The sequence below is a fragment of the Lepus europaeus genome, chromosome 7 (assembly GCF_033115175.1).
Source record: "Lepus europaeus isolate LE1 chromosome 7, mLepTim1.pri, whole genome shotgun sequence".
Taxonomy (NCBI): domain Eukaryota; kingdom Metazoa; phylum Chordata; class Mammalia; order Lagomorpha; family Leporidae; genus Lepus; species Lepus europaeus.
In genome coordinates, this window is record NC_084833.1 from 51,759,177 (window position 1) to 51,778,826 (window position 19,650).

The 19,650-nt window shown below is 43.4% G+C and overlaps 1 protein-coding gene across 3 annotated transcripts in view; it reads left to right on the forward strand.

Annotated features, from left to right (window-relative positions):
* The first annotated feature begins 5,294 nt into the window (after positions 1 to 5,294).
* BTBD10 (BTB domain containing 10) overlaps positions 5,295 to 19,650 on the forward strand; it is a 71,566-nt gene continuing 57,210 nt past the window's right edge. For all 3 annotated transcript variants that reach the window (XM_062196466.1, XM_062196465.1, XM_062196469.1), the window contains exon 1: positions 5,295 to 5,468. The gene's annotated coding sequence lies outside the window, so the exon portion shown is untranslated. The remainder of the gene's footprint in view (positions 5,469 to 19,650) is intronic.

Below are 19,650 nucleotides of genomic sequence, written 5' to 3' on the forward strand. Positions count from 1 at the left end.
CCATCCTTTCCTTATTAAACCATATTGGTACATTTGCTGAAAACCAACTGCCCATAGAATCTCAATTCTATTTCACTGATCTATATGCTTAATTACATGCCATTACCACATCATATTGATTTCACTAGTAAGTTTTGAAATTTTGAAGTACAAATTCTCCTTTTCTTTTCTTCTTTCTTTTTTTTTTTTTTTTTTTTTTTTTTTTTGGCCAGGCAGAGTTAGACAGTGAGAGAGACAGAGAGTTATAGACAGTGAGAGAGAGAGACGGAGAAAAAAGTCTTCCTTCCATTGGTTCACTCCCCTAATGGCTACTATGGCCTGCGCGCTGCACCAATCTGAAGCCAGTAGCCGAGTACTTCCTCCCGGTCTCCCATGCGGGTGCAGGGACCCAAGCACTTGGGCCATCCTCCACTGCCTTCCTGGGCCACAGCAGAGAGCTGGACTGGAAGAGGAGCACCGGGACTAGTATCCAGTACCCCAACTGGGACAAGAACCCGGGGTGCTGGTGCCACAGACGGAGGATTAGCCAAGTGAGCCATGGCGCTGGCCCTTTTCTTTTTCATAAATCTTTTGGTTAGTCTAGGTCTTTTACATTTACATGTAAATTTTTAGATAACCTTGTTAATTTCCACCAAGAAAGCCTAAAAAGAATTGTCAAATTCTGAAATTTTACCCTATTGTAAGGTAACAAGTTTCAGAAAAAGTTTACAGCCCCTCACTTTGATCTAACATCCCAGGTCCTTGTGTCCCAATTTCGATTTAGTTTTATTACTTACTATTCATTCCTTTTCATTGCTAATTGTACCCCTAAGAATATACTTACCTTCCATTTTTATGTCTTTTTGGTCTCTCCATAGGAATGTCCCTTCCTTTTACCTCATGTATGAATCCTATACTTTTAGATCCAGATCATTCTTCCTTTCTTCACCCCTTCCTCACATCTTCACAAAGATCTTCAATCAGAAGCAATTTTTCTGATCTCCCACTGTCCCATGGCACTTATTTACATCTCTATGACCCAACCTGTCTTCTGTTACTTAATTTTATATATCACTTTTATCATTACAGTAAGCTTATTAGTAATGTCTGTATCTCAATATTCTTAGATAAGGTCTTGACTAATATACAATACTTGCTGAAAGAGATAGAATTCTTTGTGTGCAATATTCCTATTCCTGCCATTAGATAGCTTTGCATAAATTTTGTTGTATAAAGAAACCTCAGGCTTTAAAAATTAAATAGGATTCTGGATCTGTGGCTTATCATCAGTTTGTCAAGCATTTATCTTACCCTATCTTATTCTCTGCCTTGAAACAACTTTCTTAGCATGCTATAATATAGATGACCAAAGTAATTTTTTTATTGCTTCTATACAAACTTTTTATTACTTCTGTATTTACCTCTTTGGTGTGTGTGCTGATGTGGGAGAAGGATTTTTTATTAAGGGTCTGAACCTTAGCATTAGAATTTATAAATCGGCCGGTGCCATGGCTCACTAGGCTAATCCTCCGCCTTGCGGCGCCAGCACACCGGGTTCTAGTCCCGGTTGGGGCACCGGATTCTGTCCCGGTTGCCCCTCTTCCAGGCCAGCTCTCTGCTGTGGCCTGGGAAGGCAGTGGAGGATGGCCCAAGTGCTTGGGCCCTGCACCCCATGGGAGACCAGGAGAAGCACCTGGCTCCTGCCATTGGATCAGCGCGGTGAGCCGGCCGCGGCGGCCATTGGAGGGTGAACCAACGGCAAAGGAAGACCTTTCTCTCTGTGTATCTCTCACTGTCCACTCTGCCTGTCAAAAAAATAAATAAAAATAAAATAGAATTTATAAATTATTGTGCAAATTTGTGATTGTCTGAATCACTGACATTACCTACTGTGTGTATAGCTGTTGCCAAGACTACCAAATTAATATTTGAAAGGTTTTCTTTTTAAGCAAAAGACAGTGGCAACTTTATTATTATTTCTTTCTCTGGTTACTTCTTTTTCTTGAACGTAAAAGAGCTCCAAGAATCATCAAAGTAGGGCAAAATGGTTTGAACTGATACCAGCATGGGATAAAATTTCCTGATTTTACCTGGAATCTTTTACTGATAAGTCTTCTAATGTTCTCTGGAAAATTCCTAGAACTTGAACTAGAACTTGTGAATTATACTCAACAAAGCATCTGATTGACATGCAGCATGAGAAGTATGACTTCGTTTTGTTGTCCTATCAAGTAGTGAGCTTATTTGTAGGGAAAGCAGCATGAGCCAAATGAAACTACAGTATATATAAATACATATAATACAAAAATAAATCAACTGGTCTTCAAAAAGTTCACAGAAAATGCAAATTATGAAAACAGCTAGATTTCCTTTTTTTTTTTTTGCACCAAAATCAACTTTTTTTTTTTTTTTTTCATTTTCCCACAAACTGTCTGAAGTACCCTCATATGTGTCTAAAGGACGACTGCTGTAGTGGGCAGACATTGTGGTGCAACGTGTTAAGCCTCCACTTGCTATGTCAGCATTCCACATCAGAGCACCAGTTCAAGTACTGGCTGCTCTGCTTCTGATCCAGCTCCTTGCTAATATGCCTGGCAAGGCAGCAGATGACGGTCCAAATACTTGGACCTCTGCCACTCATGTGGGAGATCCAGATGGAGCTCCTGGCCCCAGAATCTGCCAGACCCAGGTATTTTGGCTATTTGGGGAGTTAACCAGCAGATGAAAGGTCTCTCTCATCCTCTGCCTTGCAAACAAATAATAATAATAGTAATAATAAAGATTGGTAGAAAATCTATAGTAAAATATCAGAGCTTTTTAGAAAATGACATTTTTTGATGCAAGGAATGATTCCTGTTTGACAGATCTCACTAACCTTAATTTGGTTATACAATCACCTCCGTTGAGCATAGTTTACAAGAGAACCTTTGGTAATACATCAAGATTAGTGAGGTTTTTGTTTCTGTCTTTTTGCTTGAGGATTTTCAGTTTTTCCATGAGAGAATGTATGTCACAAAATTCCTGTTAGAATTTCCTTACTTGGACATCCTCAAAGATTATTGGTAGTTTCCAATTTAGCAGTGTTGGCTATAATTCAGTATACTATGACATTAACCTATGATTCTCTTAGGTCTCTAACATATAAATGTTCTCAAAGGAGGAAAAGATAGCTAACAACTGTGAGCCCATGCAGGGGGCTCCAATCGAAAAGGAAACAAAGTTTGCCGCACTTCCGCATCCCAGTGACTCAGCGTTTCCAACAATCCAAGATGGCCCCCCGGGGAAGGTACCTAGCCTGACTGGAGACTTCCATACTCGTGAACAGTATGTGTCCTCGGCTGTGATTGGCCCTTGAGGGCGTGCCCAGCTCATGTCCTGCCTTACCTTTCAGCTGGTTGGCTCAGTCCCCTTGTGCCCTGGACAGCCCCCTTTCTGTGTCTATAAAAGCTTTTCCCCCTCCCAACAAAGTCGAGAACCCGGGTGCGCCCTGGGCGTTGACTGATCTCTCGGCTTTGGTGTGGTTCCTTTGCCGACGACACTCATCAACTGGCTTGGCCCGAGCTCCCCGAGCTCCCCAGGCTGGCCCTGAGGAGCTCTATCCGACCTGCTGCCCGGTGACGATCAGCAAGCCCAGGCCGTCATATCCTTAGCATAAAACACTAGTTTGGGAAGCACTAAGGGTATTACAATGAAGACAGGTAATCTTTTTTAAAGATTTGTTTATTTGAAAGAGTTACAGAGCTAGGGGAGAGAGAGAGAGAGAGGTCTTCCATCCGCTGGTTCACCCCCCAATTAGCTGCAAAGGCTGGAGCTGCGACGATCTGAAGCCAGGAGCTTCCTCTGGGTCTCGCACATGGGTGCAGGGGCCCAAGGACTTGGGCCATCCTCCATTGCTTTCCCAGCCCAGAGCAGAAAGCTGGATCGAAGTGGATGCCGGCGCCTCAGGCCAGGGCGTTAATCTGCTGCGCCATAGCACCGGCCCCAGGTAATCTACTCAGAACTAAACAGTGATTAAAGGTCTTTCAGCAAATGACTTTTTAAAATTTTCATTTATTTGAAAGCCAGAGTTCCAGAGGAGAAGCAGAGAGGGACAAACCTTCCATCTGCTGGTTCGCCCCCCCAAATGGCCACAACGACCAGGGTTGGGCCAGGCCAAAGCCAGGAACTTCATGTGGCTGCAGGGCCCCAAGGACGTGGGCCATCTTCCACTGCTTTCCCAGGTGCATTAGCAGGGAGCTGGATGGGAAGTGGAGCAGCCCGGGACCCAAACGCGCAATGCAGGCGGCGGCTTTACCTGCTAGGCCACAGCGCCAGCCCCTCAACAAATACCTTCTTTCTGCAAAGTCGGTTTTCATACCAAACTACCCAAACCAGGTTTTCTTCCTCTTTTGTTTCCTCTTCTTGCAACACCCTTCCGACTCGACTCCAAACAGGCGAGCTCTTACTCATCCTGCGGATTCAGCTCAGAAGTAAACTTCCTGGTGGAAGCTTCCTCAACACCTCAGCCTGCCAGGTGGGGCCAACAGGTGGATCCCTTTCTGCCCGCTGCGAGCCGCGCGGCGCTCACCACATTTCCTGAGACGACCCACCTCCTCTCCCGTGGGGCTGGCTCCCCGCGTTGGGAGCTTCCAGAGTGGAGACGCTGTCCCCCCACCCCCACCCTTTATAGTCCAGTAACTGAAGACGGCGGGCTCTGGGGTGCCGAGCGACTTGAACGCTCTCACGTGGCGGTCCTCCGGCCACAAGAGGCCTATCCCATCCCGTCTGCTCTCCGTGTTCTACAGGCCGGCCGGCTCCAGCAGCTCCAGCTGGCACGCTCCTTCCCGCCAATCGAGCGTTCAAATACAGGCAGCGGCGGACGCCGGGGTGCGCCTCGCGACACCTGCCTCCCATCAGCGGCAGCCGCTCCCCCGCCGGCTCGCGGACCCGCCCCGAGCGGATCTCGGGGTCCGCGCCGCCGCGGGAAACGCGTCTCCCGAACCAGCAGCCCCACAGGTGTTTCTCCCACTCTGGGCTGGGGACGCCGGCCGCTTTTTTTCTAACGGTGACGGGACGTGAAGGGGCAAACGTGGGATTCGAACGTTTGGGAGTGACGGCTCGCAGCCACTCAGGCCCCGGGCTCGTGGCGTATTCCGCCCTGACGTCCGTGAGGAGGGGGTCGCGCGGCACGTGTCACCCAGCCGCGGCAAGCGCCCACCTTAGCCGGCCGCTCCCTTAACTGCTCCCGTGCTCGCGCCCCACCCACCTTGGGAGGGGAGCGGCCGCTCTCGCGAGAACGCGGCTAGCCTCGCCTCTTAGGATTGCGGACTCTCGCGAGAAGAGGCGGAGGAGCCGGCCTGCAACCTGCCCGGGCGGCTCTTGTAGGCGCAGCCGCCTGAGCGGCCGCCTCCACAGCTACCTCTGGAGGGATCCGGCTGAGGAGGAAGCGGAGGTGTCGCTGGCCTCGGCGTTTGCTTTGATCCTCAGCGGACGCTCAAGGGGGACTACAGGTTCGAGGGTGCCTGGACTCGGCTGGGGGACGGTGGTGGGGCGGCGAGGGAGGCTGGGCTTGGCAGGGGCGAAGGAGGAAAGGGGCGGAGGGCCAATCTGGGCGTGATGGCCCGGCTGCCGAAGCAGTGGTCCCGGCGGCGGGACCCTGGTTAGGGGAGCGTGGGTGGCGTTCTGCGCTCCGGCCCCCGGCGCCCGGTTCGGAGAGGCAGGGACAGGGGCTTGAGTTTCGGGGCTGCTGCTTTTGGGTTGGGAGTCCGGAGGCCTCTCCCCGGGGATGAAGGCGATCCCTTCATCCCTCCTAGCCAGGGCAGAGTAATCCTGTGCCCCGCCCCTTTCCTGTCATCTCGGGGCCAGCCCAGCGACATCCTGAGGAGGGCGCATCACAATGGGGGATGAGGTGGTGGGTGGGTGGTCTCCCTGTGGGTGGAGAAGAGTGAAACTCTCCTAATGTGCGGCGTGTTGTTATGCTACGACAGTGTCCCGTGTGGTAGAGCTTTGTTTTCTCAACAGTTGCCCCGAAAGGGTTCGGGGTGCCAAGAGGGGAGACCTCACTTAGTACTTGTGTTAGTGTGGGCCAGTGGGAGCACCCCGAGCCTCCCAGATTTCCGCCTCTTTGCTCCTCAGTATTTTGGGTCCGTGCACTGAGCAAGTGAATTTATTTCACAGTTTCTACTTTAGAGCCTTCCTGCTTTTTATTTTAATTAGCAAGCTGAATAAAGTACAGGATATTGGTTTTACTTGGATTGATACTGTCAAAAAAAGTGTGAATGATTTTTGAAGGTGTAGTTTCATAGATTTCGGTGACATTTCGGAGTTTGTGACCTAACTTCTGGAGCCACAGACTAACACAGGTGTTCCTCTGGAAAGCTGTAAGTGTCTCAACAATGTTTTTGAGTGCTTGCACCTTTCTCTCAAAAGCTGCCAGGTTTTTTTTTTTCAGGTATTATATTTTGTCCTTCCACAAATCCGAATTTTGTTCTTTTTCAGCCTTGTAAGAAAGTTTTTATTATTAACTATGAATTGCAAACTATTTACTTTGTGGCTTTTTGCGTGCCATTAGTGACTTAGTGAAGTATGGAAGTGCTCTGGAAAATATGCACCTTTCAAAGGGGTAGGATATGAGTGACAAACTCACATGCCTTTGGATAGTAGTCAGATACTGAAAATGAATGAAATACACTAAAGAGTTTATGCTTTTTGTAAAGCGGGACCTCCAGTAATCAGGACTACCTGATGAGTGTCCTATATGAATGCCAGTCTTCTCAGGCGTGTACAATAAAACTGGATTTTTCTGTGCAGTTTCTTGATTTTAAAGTCTCAACAATTAGTCAGAATAACTTAAAATAACTTCACATGGCCCAGTTAAACCCAAAGCGCTCTGTAGTGGCATCCTGCTCTCCATTTTAGGAGCTCTGCTATAGGTGAGAATGAATGAAGTTACAACCGAAAAAATATATAGGTTCAAAGCAAGCTTGCCAGTTAGTTTGGAATTTCAAGAGGACTTGGGAAAAATTTCAAGTCTAATTGAACCGTATTTGAACTTGTAGATAGGATTCAATAGCCTTTATATACAGTGGGACAAATTGAAATGGTACTTTGTACAGTGGTCCCCCTTATCTCTTGTGTTGCTTTCCATGGTTTCAGTTACCTGTGTTCAACTGTGGTTCAAAAATATTAAATGGAAAATTCCAGAAATAAATTATTCATAAGTTTTTAACTGTGTGTAATTCTGGGTAGCATGTTGAAATTCCTTGTCATCCTTTTTGTCCTGTCCAACACATCCACACTGTGTGTGTTACCCACCTGTTGGTCACTTAGTAACTTGGTTGTCAGACTATCTGGGTATGGCAGTGCTTGTGTTCAAGTAACCCTTATTTATTTATTTATTTATTTGACAGGCAGAGTGGACAGTGAGAGAGAGAGAGAGAGAAAGGTCTTCCTTTTGTCATTGGTTCACCCTCCAATGGCCGCCGCGGCCGGCGCGCTGCGGCTGGCACACCTCGCTGATCCGAAACCAGGAGCCAGGTGCTTCTCCTGGTCTCCCATGCGGGTGCAGGGCCCAAGAACCTGGGCCATCCTCCACTGCACTCCCGGGCCATAGCAGAGAGCTGGCCTGGAAGAGGGGCAACCGGGACAGAATCCGGCGCTCCGACCGGGACTAGAACCCGGGGTGCTGGCGCCGCAGGCGGAGGATTAGCCTATTGAGCCGTGGCGCCGGCCATAACCCATATTTTACTTTAATAATGGTCCCAAAGTATGCCAGTAGTGATGCTGACCATTTTGGGTGTGCCAAAGAGAAGTTTGAATTGTTTCATTTAAGTGAAGAAGTAAAACTTCTCAAAGAAAAAAAAAAAGTATGCAGCAGTTGTTAAGATCTACAGACAATAATATGACAAAGACCACAGTCACCTTTTATTACAATGTTATAATTGCTCTATTTCATTGTTAATCTCTTGCTATGCCTACTTTATAATTTAAACATCATTAGGTATGATTAGGAAAAAAACATACTATGGGTAGTATTTGTTCTAAACTATCTGAGTTTTCAAGTACCCATTGTGGGTCTTGGAATGTATCCTCCATGCATAAGTGAGGACTACTATAGTAGCATTTAAAACATGAGCATAGCTAAAGGGAAAATAAACCTCAATGTTTATGGTTTAATCAGAGTTCTTTTTTTTTTTTTTTTTGACAGGCAGAGAGGATAGAGAGAGACAGAGAGAAAGGTCTTCTGTTTTCCGTTGGTTCACCCCTCAATGGCCTGCTGTGGCTGGTGCGCTGTGGCCAGTGCACCGCGCTGATCCGAAACCAGGAGCCAGGTGCTTCTCCTGGTCTCCCATGCTGGTGCAGGGCCCAAGGACTTGAGCCATCCTCCACTGCACTCCCGGGCCACAGCAGAGAGCTGGACTGGAAGAGGAGCAACTGGGACAGAATCCAGCGGGACTAGAACCCGGTGTGCCGGCTGTGGTGGAGGATTAGCCTATTGAGCCGCAGCGCCGGCTTTTTTTTTTTTTTTTTAAGATTTTATTTGAGAGGCAGAGTTACAGAAAGTGAGAAACAGAGAAAGGTCCCCAGATGGCTGCAAGGGCTGGAGCTGGGCTCTTCCTCCAGCCTCCCACTTAGGCACAGGGGCCTAAGCACTTGGGCCATCTTCCACTGCTTTCCCAGGCCATAAGCAGGGAGCTGGATAAGAAGTGGATCAGCCAGGACATGAACCTACACCCAAATGGGATGCTGGTGCCACAAGTGGAGGCTTAGCCTACTATACCACAGTGCTTGCCATAACCAGAATTTTGACCAAAGTTGATGTATAGGTTTCTTGTCAGGAAATAAATTTGCTTAGATGCTCTTTATTGTACTTGAAGCTAATATGTAAAATTGGATTCAAGAGACCCAATTTAAAACATTTTAGGATTTGAAAGTTTGTTATTTTGCTATGCCATCCCACATTGTCTTCCCTGGATTTGACTTTACTGGGAAAAAATAATGATCTGGGGGCCGGCACCATGGCGCAGTGGGTTAATCCTCCGCCTGCGGCGCCAGCATCCCAAGTGGGCCCCAGTTCTAGTCCCGGCTGCTACTCTTCCCATCCAGCTCTCTGCTATGGCCTGGGAAAGCAGCAGAAGATGGCCCAAGGCCTTGGGCCCCTGCACCCGTGTGGGAGACCCGGAAGAAGCTCCTGGCTGCTGACTTGGGATTGGCGCAGTTCTGGCCATTGTGGCCATCTGGGGAGTGAACCAGCGGATGGAAGACCTTTCTCTCTTTCTCTCCCTCTCACTATCTGTATCTCTACCTCTCAAATAAATAAAATCTTTAAAAAAAAAAAATTGATCTGTTGGATTTTATTCATTGACAGTTGGAGATAGGGGAATGTTAGCAAAGGGATGGAAAGGAATGGGATGGGGCAAGTGTAATGAGGCAGGCATTCTTGTGCCTCTTCCTTATATTGTCCATGAAAACACTGATTAAAGTTAACTAGTTCTTTCCACTGGAACTTTTTTTTTTAAGATGGGTGCCAGGAGCTTCTTCCAGGTCTCCCACGTGGGTACAGGGGCCCAAAGACTTGGACCATCTTCTACTGCTTTCCCAGGCCATAGCAGAGAGCTGGGTTGGAAGAGGAGCAGCTGGGACTAGAACCGGCGCCCATATGGGATGCCGGTGCTTCAGGCCAGGGCTTTAACCTGCTGTGCCACAGCACCGCCCCCCCCCTTTTTTTTTTTAAAAGATTTATTTATTTGAGAGGTAGAGTTAAAGAGAGGGAGAGAGAGTGAGAGAGTGTGAGCAAAAGAGGTTTTCCATTTGCTGGTTCACTCCCCAAATGGCCCACAACAGCCGAAGCTAAGCCGATCTGAAGCCAGGAGCTTCTTCCGGGTCTCCACGCTGGTACAAGGGTCCAAGCACTTGGGCCATTTTCTACTGCTTTCCCAGGCCATAGCAGAGAGCTGGATGGGAAGAGGAACAGTCAGGACTTGAACTGGTGCCCATATGGGATGCCAGAGCTGCAGGTGGAGGCTTAATACTATGCCACAGCACTGGCCCTGGTTAACTAATTCTTATAAGAAGAGATACTTTGAATTGATTAAACTTAGTGTCTTATATATAGTAGAACTCGGTGATGTTTGTGGAATTGAACTTTGTGGATTAAAATTCATTTACTTGGCTGGCGCCACGGCTCGCTAGGCTAATCCTCCGCCTGTGGCACTGGCACCCCAGGTTCTAGTCCCGGTTGCTCCTCTTCCAGTCCAGCTCTCTGCTGTGGCCTGGGAGGGCAGCGGAGGATGGTCCAAGTGCTTGGGTCCCTGCATCTGCATGGGAGACTGGGAGGAAGTACCCGGCTCCTGGCTTTGGATTGGTGCAGCGCCAGCCATAGTGGCCATTAGGGGAGTTAACCAATGGAAGGAAGACCTTTCTCTCTCACTGTCTAACTCTACCTGGCAAAAAATTCATTTACTCATTAGTATGAAGTACTTTAATCACATAATCTGATAAATAGATCATGGAGAAGGGCAATATCAGACATCAGACCTGAGTAAGAGATGGGCCTTTGGCATATAAAGGGCAAGGGGAAAGAGCTCAATAAGGGTAATTGTCAGAGTTGGCTAGGTGAAGGATGGTTTTGAAAAGGATAATGAATTGGTGAAGTATTTACCTTTTATTAATAAACTTATCATAATTCATGCAAAGACTGCATAGGATACTTTTAATCAAGTCTGCTGTGGGTATTTACAGAATAGATTTTTTTCTTCATTTTAGCTGTCTTCTCAGGTCAATCCAGGCTAGTATTTCTTCATTCATTTCCTTTCTGTAGAATAAGAGGTGAAAGGAGAACTATATATTATGTTTGTGAAGGATTCCTTTTTGAGAATTTTTAAAACATTTTATATTTGGAGATAGTGCTTGTTGAAGGATGAACCATCATTTTCCTCTACCCATGTTTCTACTTCTAAAGTAGGAAATTCTGTCTTGAAAGTAGCTTTCTCCCTTCTTTCTACCCCTTGAAATGCTTTCTCAAAGGAGGGTTGGGTGAAGCTAGGGGAAGGAATTGAGTATACTTTTTCTCAGTACCTTCTGATTGTTTTGGTATTCCTCATTCTTACGATATACATTCTCTGTTCATGGACTTCCAGGAGAGGAAAGAAAATGGAATACCTACAGTTCTAACAGCTTATGATTTATTTACAGTCAAAATAATACACTTTTTAGGGGTCTGTTTTTTTGTTTTTGACAGGCAGAGTGGACAGTGAGAGAGAGAGACAGAGAAAAAGGTCTTCCTTTGCCGTTGGTTCACCCTCCAATGGCCGCCGGGGCCAGTGCGCTGCAGCCCGTGCACCGCGCTGATCCGAAGGCAGGAGCCAGGTGCTTCTCCTGGTCTCCCATGTGGGTGCAGGGCCCAAGCACTTGGGCCATCCTCCACTGCATTCCCAGGCCACAGCAGAGAGTTGGCCTGGAAGAGGGGCAACCGGGACAGAATCCGATGCCCTGACCGGGACTAGAACGCGGTGTGCCGGCGCCGCAAAGCAGAGGATTAGCCTATTGAGCTGCGGCGCTGGCGGGGTCTGTTTGTTTTTAGTTATTTTTATTTATCATGTTTCTTTGAACTAAAATTGAGGGAAGAGATAGTTATAGGTGTTTGTTTATGGAAGAACTGCAATTTGAGTATCCCTAACCCAAAAATCCAAAACTCTCTTGAGTGCCAGTATGCCTACAAGTCTGATAATTGAGTGTATGCAATCTTTATTTCATGCACAAAATTATTAAAAGTGGCATATAAGGGGCCGGCACTATGGTGCAGCGGGTTAAAGCCCTGGCCTGAAGGGCCGGCATCCCGTGTGGGTGTCAGTTCTAGTCCTGGTTGCTCCTCTTCTGATCTAGCTCTCTGCTATGGCATGGGAAAGCAGTAGAAGATGGCCCAACGCCTTGGGCCCCTGCACCCCCGTGGGAGACCTGGAAGAAGCTCCTGGCTCCTAGCTTCGGATCGGAACAGTTCCAGCCGTTGTGGCCATCTGGGTAGTGAACCAGCGGATGAAAGACCTCTCTCTCTGTCTCTACCCCTCTCTCTAATTCCGTCTTTCAAATAAATAAATCTTTAAAAAATAAAAGTGGCATATAAAATTATCTTCAGGCTATGTATATAAGATGTCTAGGAAGCATAAATGAACTTTATGTTTAGACCATCCCATCTCCACGATATCTTCATATATACACACACAGATATTCCAAAATCTGAAAAAAAAAATTAGGAATCTAAAACACTTAATAAGGAATACTCAACCTATATTAAGATTTTTTTCTCTCAAATAGAATATTAATTAAGGTTCAAGTCGGTGTTTGATTTTCCCTAGTATGGTTTGCTCTGGTTTACTTGGGATCCTTAAAACAGACCTGCCGAGAAGGTAGGAATATTAAATTACTGGGTGGAAGGTGACTAATCAGAAATGAAAGAGGGGCGGCACTGTAGCCCAGGGGGAAAGGCCAATGCCTGTGGTGCCTGCATCCCATGTGTGTCGCCGGTTTGAGTCCCAGCTGCTGAACTTCGAATCCAGCTCCCTGCTCTGGTCTGGGAAAGTGGTGGAGGATGGCCCTAGTCCTTGGGCCCTGCAGCTGCATGGGAGACCTGGAAGAAGTTCCTGCCTCCTGGCTTCAAATTGGTGCAGATCCAGCTGTTGCTGGGGAGTGAACCAGTGGATGGAAGACCTCTATTTCCCTACTCCCTCCCTTTCTATAACCCTGCCTTTCAAATAAAAATAAATCTAAAGAAAAAAAATGAAAGAGATGTCCTCTCAGGATTAAGAATCTGGTAAATGTTAGTTGCAAAGCCAAGGAAATACAACAAACTGAATATATGTTGAGCACCCCTAATCTAAAAATCTCACATTTTGAATTTTTTGATTTTAGGAATGCTCAAAAGGCAGTCTATGCAAATATTCCAAAATTTGTAAAACTCCAGTATCTAAAATACTTCTAGTCCTAGACATTTCACATAAGGGATATTCAGCCTATAATGGAAATAGTAAAACATAGAGGGAAGGTTTTATATCAAATATTTGTCACCATAGAATTCTGAAGATGTTAGGTATCCTTGACAAAGCGCCTTCCTTTATACGATTAGATTACTCTATTTAAAAATGTAGAGTACCTGATTATATGGTAAAGTCATCCCTTGGTATTTGCACAGGATTGGTTCAGGACCCCTACAGATGCCAAAATCAAATATCAACATATGCTCAAATCCCTTATATGATTTTTTTTTTTTTTTTTTGACAGGCAGAGTGGACAGTGAGAGAGAGACAGAGAGAAAGGTCTTCCTTTTTGCCGTTGGTTCACCCTCCAATGGCCGCCGCGGTAGGCGCGCTGCGGCCGGTGCACTGCGCTGATCCGATGGCAGGAGCCAGGTGCTTCTCCTGGTCTCCCATGGGGTGCAGGGCCCAAGGACTTGGGCCATCCTCCACTGCACTCCCTGGCCACAGCAGAGAGCTGGCCTGGAAGAGGGGCAACCGGGACAGAATCCAGTGCCCCGACCGGGACTAGAACCCGGTGTGCCGGTGCCGCAAGGCGGAGGATTAGCCTAGTGAGCCGCGGCGCCGGCTCCTTATATGATTTGATGTAGTATTTGCATATGGCCAATATATGTTCTCCTATGTTTTTTAAGTTGTATATTAGTTATAATACCTAATCTATATAAGTACTGTCTAAATAATTGTTAGACTGTATTGCAGGGGTGGGGAACGTCCAGCCTGCGAGTTGTAAAGGCCTACAAAATCATTGGTCTGGCCCTGCCAAGGCAACCAACCTCAGGCAGAACTTGAGATTCAATAAAACTGTAGCAGACTCATGTTTAAGTTGATAATTTTGTATGGCCCACAAATGTTGAATGATGTCATAAATATCCAAATGGTCCTTGGCAGAAAAGATTCTCCACCCATGGTAGGGAGTAGTGACAAGAAAAGTCTGTAGATGTTAAGTACAATTTTTTTTTTTCCTGAATCGGTTAAATTGATGGATGCGGAACCTACAGAAATGGAGGGCCAACTACTTATTTTTTTTATCTCTAGAGTTGAAATTAATGATATATTGGTATTTTTAGTCAAACTAATTTTTACTACTTAGCTGAGGGGAGAAGTCTGTCAGTGAAATCACTGAATAAGTGACTACTTGATTAGAAATTATGAATAATACTTTTCTAAGATCATTTTAAATTGTAATCTTATTTTGCTGTTTGGAATGCCTTTTTTTTTTTTTTTTTTACAGTAATTTAGATCTGAGTTTAGAGCATGCTATTAACTTTCTTGACGTTAAAGTTACTTAACCTCTTTGAGCCTGTTTCCTCAGGAATAAATGTATGTAGAATTAGCCAGGGATTTAAGTATGAAATGAGGTATATAAAAATGCTGATGTATGAATTTAAGTTGTTAGCGCATTGTTCTGTTTTTACTCAGCAGAGAGCACTCTGGCATTACTGCCTCCCTCCTCCTCTTTTTCTACTAGTTATTCCTGAACGCATATGTCAGTTAATTTACATTCACATCTGTCTGATTTGGAGAGAACAAGTTCAAATGACATGCCAGTATGACTCTTGCTGGAAATTATGAAGCTTTTTGTCCTTTCATTTATTCTAGTAAGCATTGAACAATGGGAAGCTCATTTAAACATTTTAAAATTTATATAAACAGAGCAGATTTCATGTATTTCATATATATGGTTTTAAGAGCATAATGGTACTTCCCACCCTAATGTCTCTCCCTCCCTCACTCCCAGCTACCTTATTTTTTATTTATTAAAATTACATAGTTTGAATTTATAATCACAAGCTTAACCACCACTAAATAAAGAATTCAACAAGTAGTAAGTAGAAAAACCATTATTCCTCAGGAATATAGACAATGTCTATAAACAATAATAAAATCTCAAAATGTTAAATTTGCTCATATATATATTACATTTTTGGGGGGGAAGCTCATTTTTGTTTTCATGTTGGCATCTATTGACTGATACCTGTTCTGTGTAATTTGAATTCAGCTGGAAAAGTAAACAAAGGGAAGAGAATAGATTGAAGACAGCAATATTGTGTTTGAAAAAAAATCATCTAGTGGAGTACTGTTATCTGCTTCTATAAATAAAGATATTAAACATTTTTATTTCTCTTTAAGATCTTTGACTATGATTGTTTACAGAAGTTGAATAGAAATTTATCATGAGGTTCCTTTTTGTAGATTATATTGCGCATCAGCTTAGAAATAAAATTTAAAGATTTAAAGCTCAGATAAGTGATAAAGGTATCAGGTGCAAAATGCTCAGCAAATATGATTAGGCTTTTCTCACTTTTGGATAGACATACGAAGGGCTAAATTATTTTAAAGGTAATTATTTCATTACAGGCGTTTTCTTTTATATGATACAGGCTTACATTTGATTTTTCACACATCTAGAAAGCAAGCTATATAGTCTTCACCTTTCAACTCTTTCACTTACTCATTTAGAGTTTTCTTCAAAAGTCTAGCTTCTTGTAAGATGATTAAGTGTTGGGTACTCTTGTTTCCTTCATGTTAAATTTTCCAAATGGCCTAAGTTTCTTTTTTAGAAGATAATGTTTATTGGATTAGTAAGATTATAAAATCATAATACTGAAAGTACTTTAAAAATCAGTAATACTCTAATAAGAGAACTGAAGCATGGATCAATCTCCATGGAAGATTTTGATAAAAGGTAGTAGGAAGTAGCTGACAGTAGGAAAACAGAGACTATAGTTCATATCCATGAGTCTCCCATTGTGAGTGGTTTATTCCAGAGGCCTCTCTCATTGGCTGCATGTTCTTTCAAGGTGGTATATAAAAAATGTTCCATTGTGTGATAAAGTAATAGAACTTGTGTTTATATTTTTCACTGTATTTTTTCCCATTTTTGTATATATGTATTATACTGATAATGTTATCTGAATTATTTCTAAATATGCATACATGAGTTCATTTGAGTTGACATTTTAAAGGAAAAGTGGCATGGGATCTTGGATCATCTTTTCTCCTCTAGTGAATGATACTATTTAACAGTGTCTGTGAACACTTGTTAACTTTAAAATTGTTTTATAACGAGTACTTTGAAATTTCTCTATAAAAGTTGCTTTTGAGTAATTTCTTTCTAAGGGTAATGCACAGTGCATGTAATTTGGGACATTTAGCAATGGGCAAAGAAGAAAATAACACATTCCATGACCCAATGACAATTATGTCCAGTCACAAATATATATGTGTACATACATACACACTCAAAATTGGGATTCTGTATGTAATGACTTAAAAGTTTTATTTTGAGAAATTGAATGAAAATTCAAGTAATGGTCACTTATGACTAGATTGAAAAATTAACATCTTACACATGTGAATTTATTATTACCTGTAATCACTTAAGAATTAGTAGAAACTGTTTGCCATGTTATTATATTCTTCAGCACGGTGGTACTGTACTATATTGTATTTACTTTATCAGTACCCAACTGTTAGAAATTTGGACCTTCTCTTTTCTGATATAAACACTCTGATAAAAATACTAGGATAAATTTTTAGAAGAGTTCTATGTCAAGAATGATTCTCTGAAATCAATTTAAACTCCGATGTACTTGAGTAACCATTTTCCCGGAACCTTAGCCGTCACTGATTATCATTAAAAATACATATCTGACAGGTTAAACACCTCAGATTAAGGCTGGTGCTGTGACATAGTGGGTAAATCCACCACCTGCAGTACTGGCAACCCATATGGGCACCGGTTTGAGTCCTGGCTGCTCCTCTGCCTATCCAGTTCTCTGCTTATGGCCTGGAAAGCAATGGAAGATGGCCCAAGTGCTTGGGCCCCTGTCCCAGTTGGGAGACACGAAAGAAGCTCCTCGCTCCTAGCTTCAGATCTGCTCAGCTCCTGCCATTGTGGTCATTTGGGGAGTGAACCAGCAGATAGAAGACATTTCTGTCTGTCTCTACTTCTCAAATCTTAAAGCTAAGAGCTAGGAACTCCATCCTGTTCTTAACGATTAGCTTCCCAGGTGTGTTAGCAGACAGCTGGATCAGAAGTGGAGCAGCTGGCACTCCAGCATGGGATGCCAGCTTTACAAGCTGTAGTATGACCCACAGCACCACTATACTGGCCTTTGTATGTTTATTTTACTTCCCTTTTAGGTCATAAAAGGTGGCAAACTATATATTGTTCTGCACCTGTTCCGGCCTCCTCCATCCCCCCAACACCTATCACTGTGCCTTGAATATTAATCCCTATTAGTCCACGGAAATCTTAGTGGTTTTACAGATGCGTAGAGCCATGGTGTAAATATTAGTTTGAGTGTTCCCCTAAAGGCCATGTGTTAAAGGCTTGCTTGATCCTCCAAAGTTTATGTTACTGAATTAAGGATGGAAATACCCAATTCTGGTGTTGGAAGGTGGAGCCTTTTGGATGTGATTGGATTAAGTTGATGCAGCAGCTCCCTTGTGATTGAATCTTCCTGGCTTTATAAGGGGTGGTCACATAGAAGAAACATACTTCCTAGCTCTCTGTTTCCGCGTTTGTCATGTGCTTGTTCCTCCATACATGCTCTGTGTTGCAGCCTGCAGCCTTACCAAATGCCTGAACCAGTGGGGCTCACTCCATCTTGAGCATAACCTTTAAAACCATGAGCCAAAATAAACCACCTTTCTTCATAAGAATAGATATTTAGTTATAGTATTAGGTATACAAAAAGTATCCTATTGTGTGGATGTATGAGTTGTTCAATTAGCTTCTTTTGATGCACATTCAAATTTTTTTGTTTTATTATTTTTTCCCAGTGATACCTTTTATTTAAGAAATATAAACTTCGTGCATTTCATAAATATGACTTTAGGAATATATAGTGATTCTTCCCACCATTCCCGCCCTCTCACCCACACTCTCACCCCTCCACATCCTCCCTTCGTAACCTCAGTCCCATCAATTCTTTTTTTTTTTTTTGAAAGCTTTTATTTAATGAATACAAATTTTATAGGTACAGCTTTAGGAATATAATGGTTCTTCCCCCCGTACCCACCTTCCCACTTCCATCCCACCTCTTACTCCCTCTTGCATCCCATTCTTTATTAAGTTTTGTTTTTAATTAACTTTATACACAGAAGACCAACTCTATACTAAGTAAAGATTTCCACAGTTTGTACCCACATTGACACAAAAAGTATAAAGTACTGTTTGAAAACAAGTTTTACAGTTAATTTTCATAGTACAACTCATTAAGGACAGAGGTCCTATATGGGGAGTAAGTGCACAGTGACTCCTGTTGTTGATTTAACAGTTAACACCTTTATAAAGATTTATTGATTTATTAGAGTTACACAGAGGTGGGGGGCAGAGGGGGAGTAGAGAGGGGTCCAGAGGGCGGGGGGCAGAAAGGGAGCAGAGAGAGTCAGAGAGGCAGAGAGAGAGAGAGAGCAATCGATCTTCCATCCGTTGTTTACTCCCCAAACGGCTGCAACAGCCAGAGCTGAGCTGATCCGAAGCCAGTAGCCAGGAGCTTCCAGGTCTCCCACGCGGGTGCAGGGGCCCAAGGACTTGGGCTATCCTCTTCTGCTTTCCCAGGCCATAGCAGAGAGCTGGATTAGAAATGGAACGGCCAGTACTCAAACTGGTGCCCATATGGGATGCTGGCACTGCTGGCGGTGGTTTACCCACTACACCACAGCACCGGCCCCACCACAGACTTTTAGTTATTGAAATAATCCTAAATCCAAAGATCTTTAATGTAAGAAAATAATTTTTATTAAAATGAAACTACCTGTAATATTGATACATAAAGTGTCTAGAGAGTTTCTTTGTGAGCAAGTATTTTGCCTCAGGACAAATTTTAGATTCCTTAAAATAAAACATTTATATGGCCCTTCTTTAAATTTAAATTAATTAAAAAGGAAATTGAAAAATTTAGTTCTATATTTGTATTTGGTAGCTACATTTCAGGTGCTTAGTAACTACATGTAGCTAGCAGCTACTTTTTGGACATTGCCGATGTAGAATATTTCCACTGTTACAAAGTTCTATTGGATAGAACTGTAGACTGTCTTGAACTTGAATTATATTTAGAGCCTGTCCTGGCCTATTAAGTTGATAGAAGATAAACAAAAACAAACATATGAAAGGAGTAGAAGGAAAAGGAGTCATGAATAGTTCAAAATGGAGCAATGCAATAATAATTACATGAAAATAACATGACTTATAAAGAAAAGCATGGAGAAAAAAATACTGCTTAAGAGTCTGACTTTGTTTAAAGGATGTTGCCTCTTAGTAGTTAAATGTAATCTCCTTTGATTTAGTCACATCATCAGCTTACAAAGGAGCTTTGCCTGTATAAAATAAATATGTCAAGGTGATTTGCTTCAACTGAAGTATTTCTGGTTTTGAAGGTGGCCGTAGTAGAAAAGGAAGAATAGGGTCATAAGTCTAGAAAATAAAACAGTAAGACTTTATTTTAGAATATTAAAATAATTAGTACTGTTAACAGAATCTAGCTATTTGCAGAGCAAATTATCTAATGTAAGTACTGTGTAAATCCCTAAAATTTAGAAAGATTTTCAAACATTGGAATATTTGAAATAGGGAAAAAATTGAATGAAAACATTTCTTTAAGTATTAACACCTTAATTATGTCAGCAAATTTGAATAGGAATCTATATGAAAGTA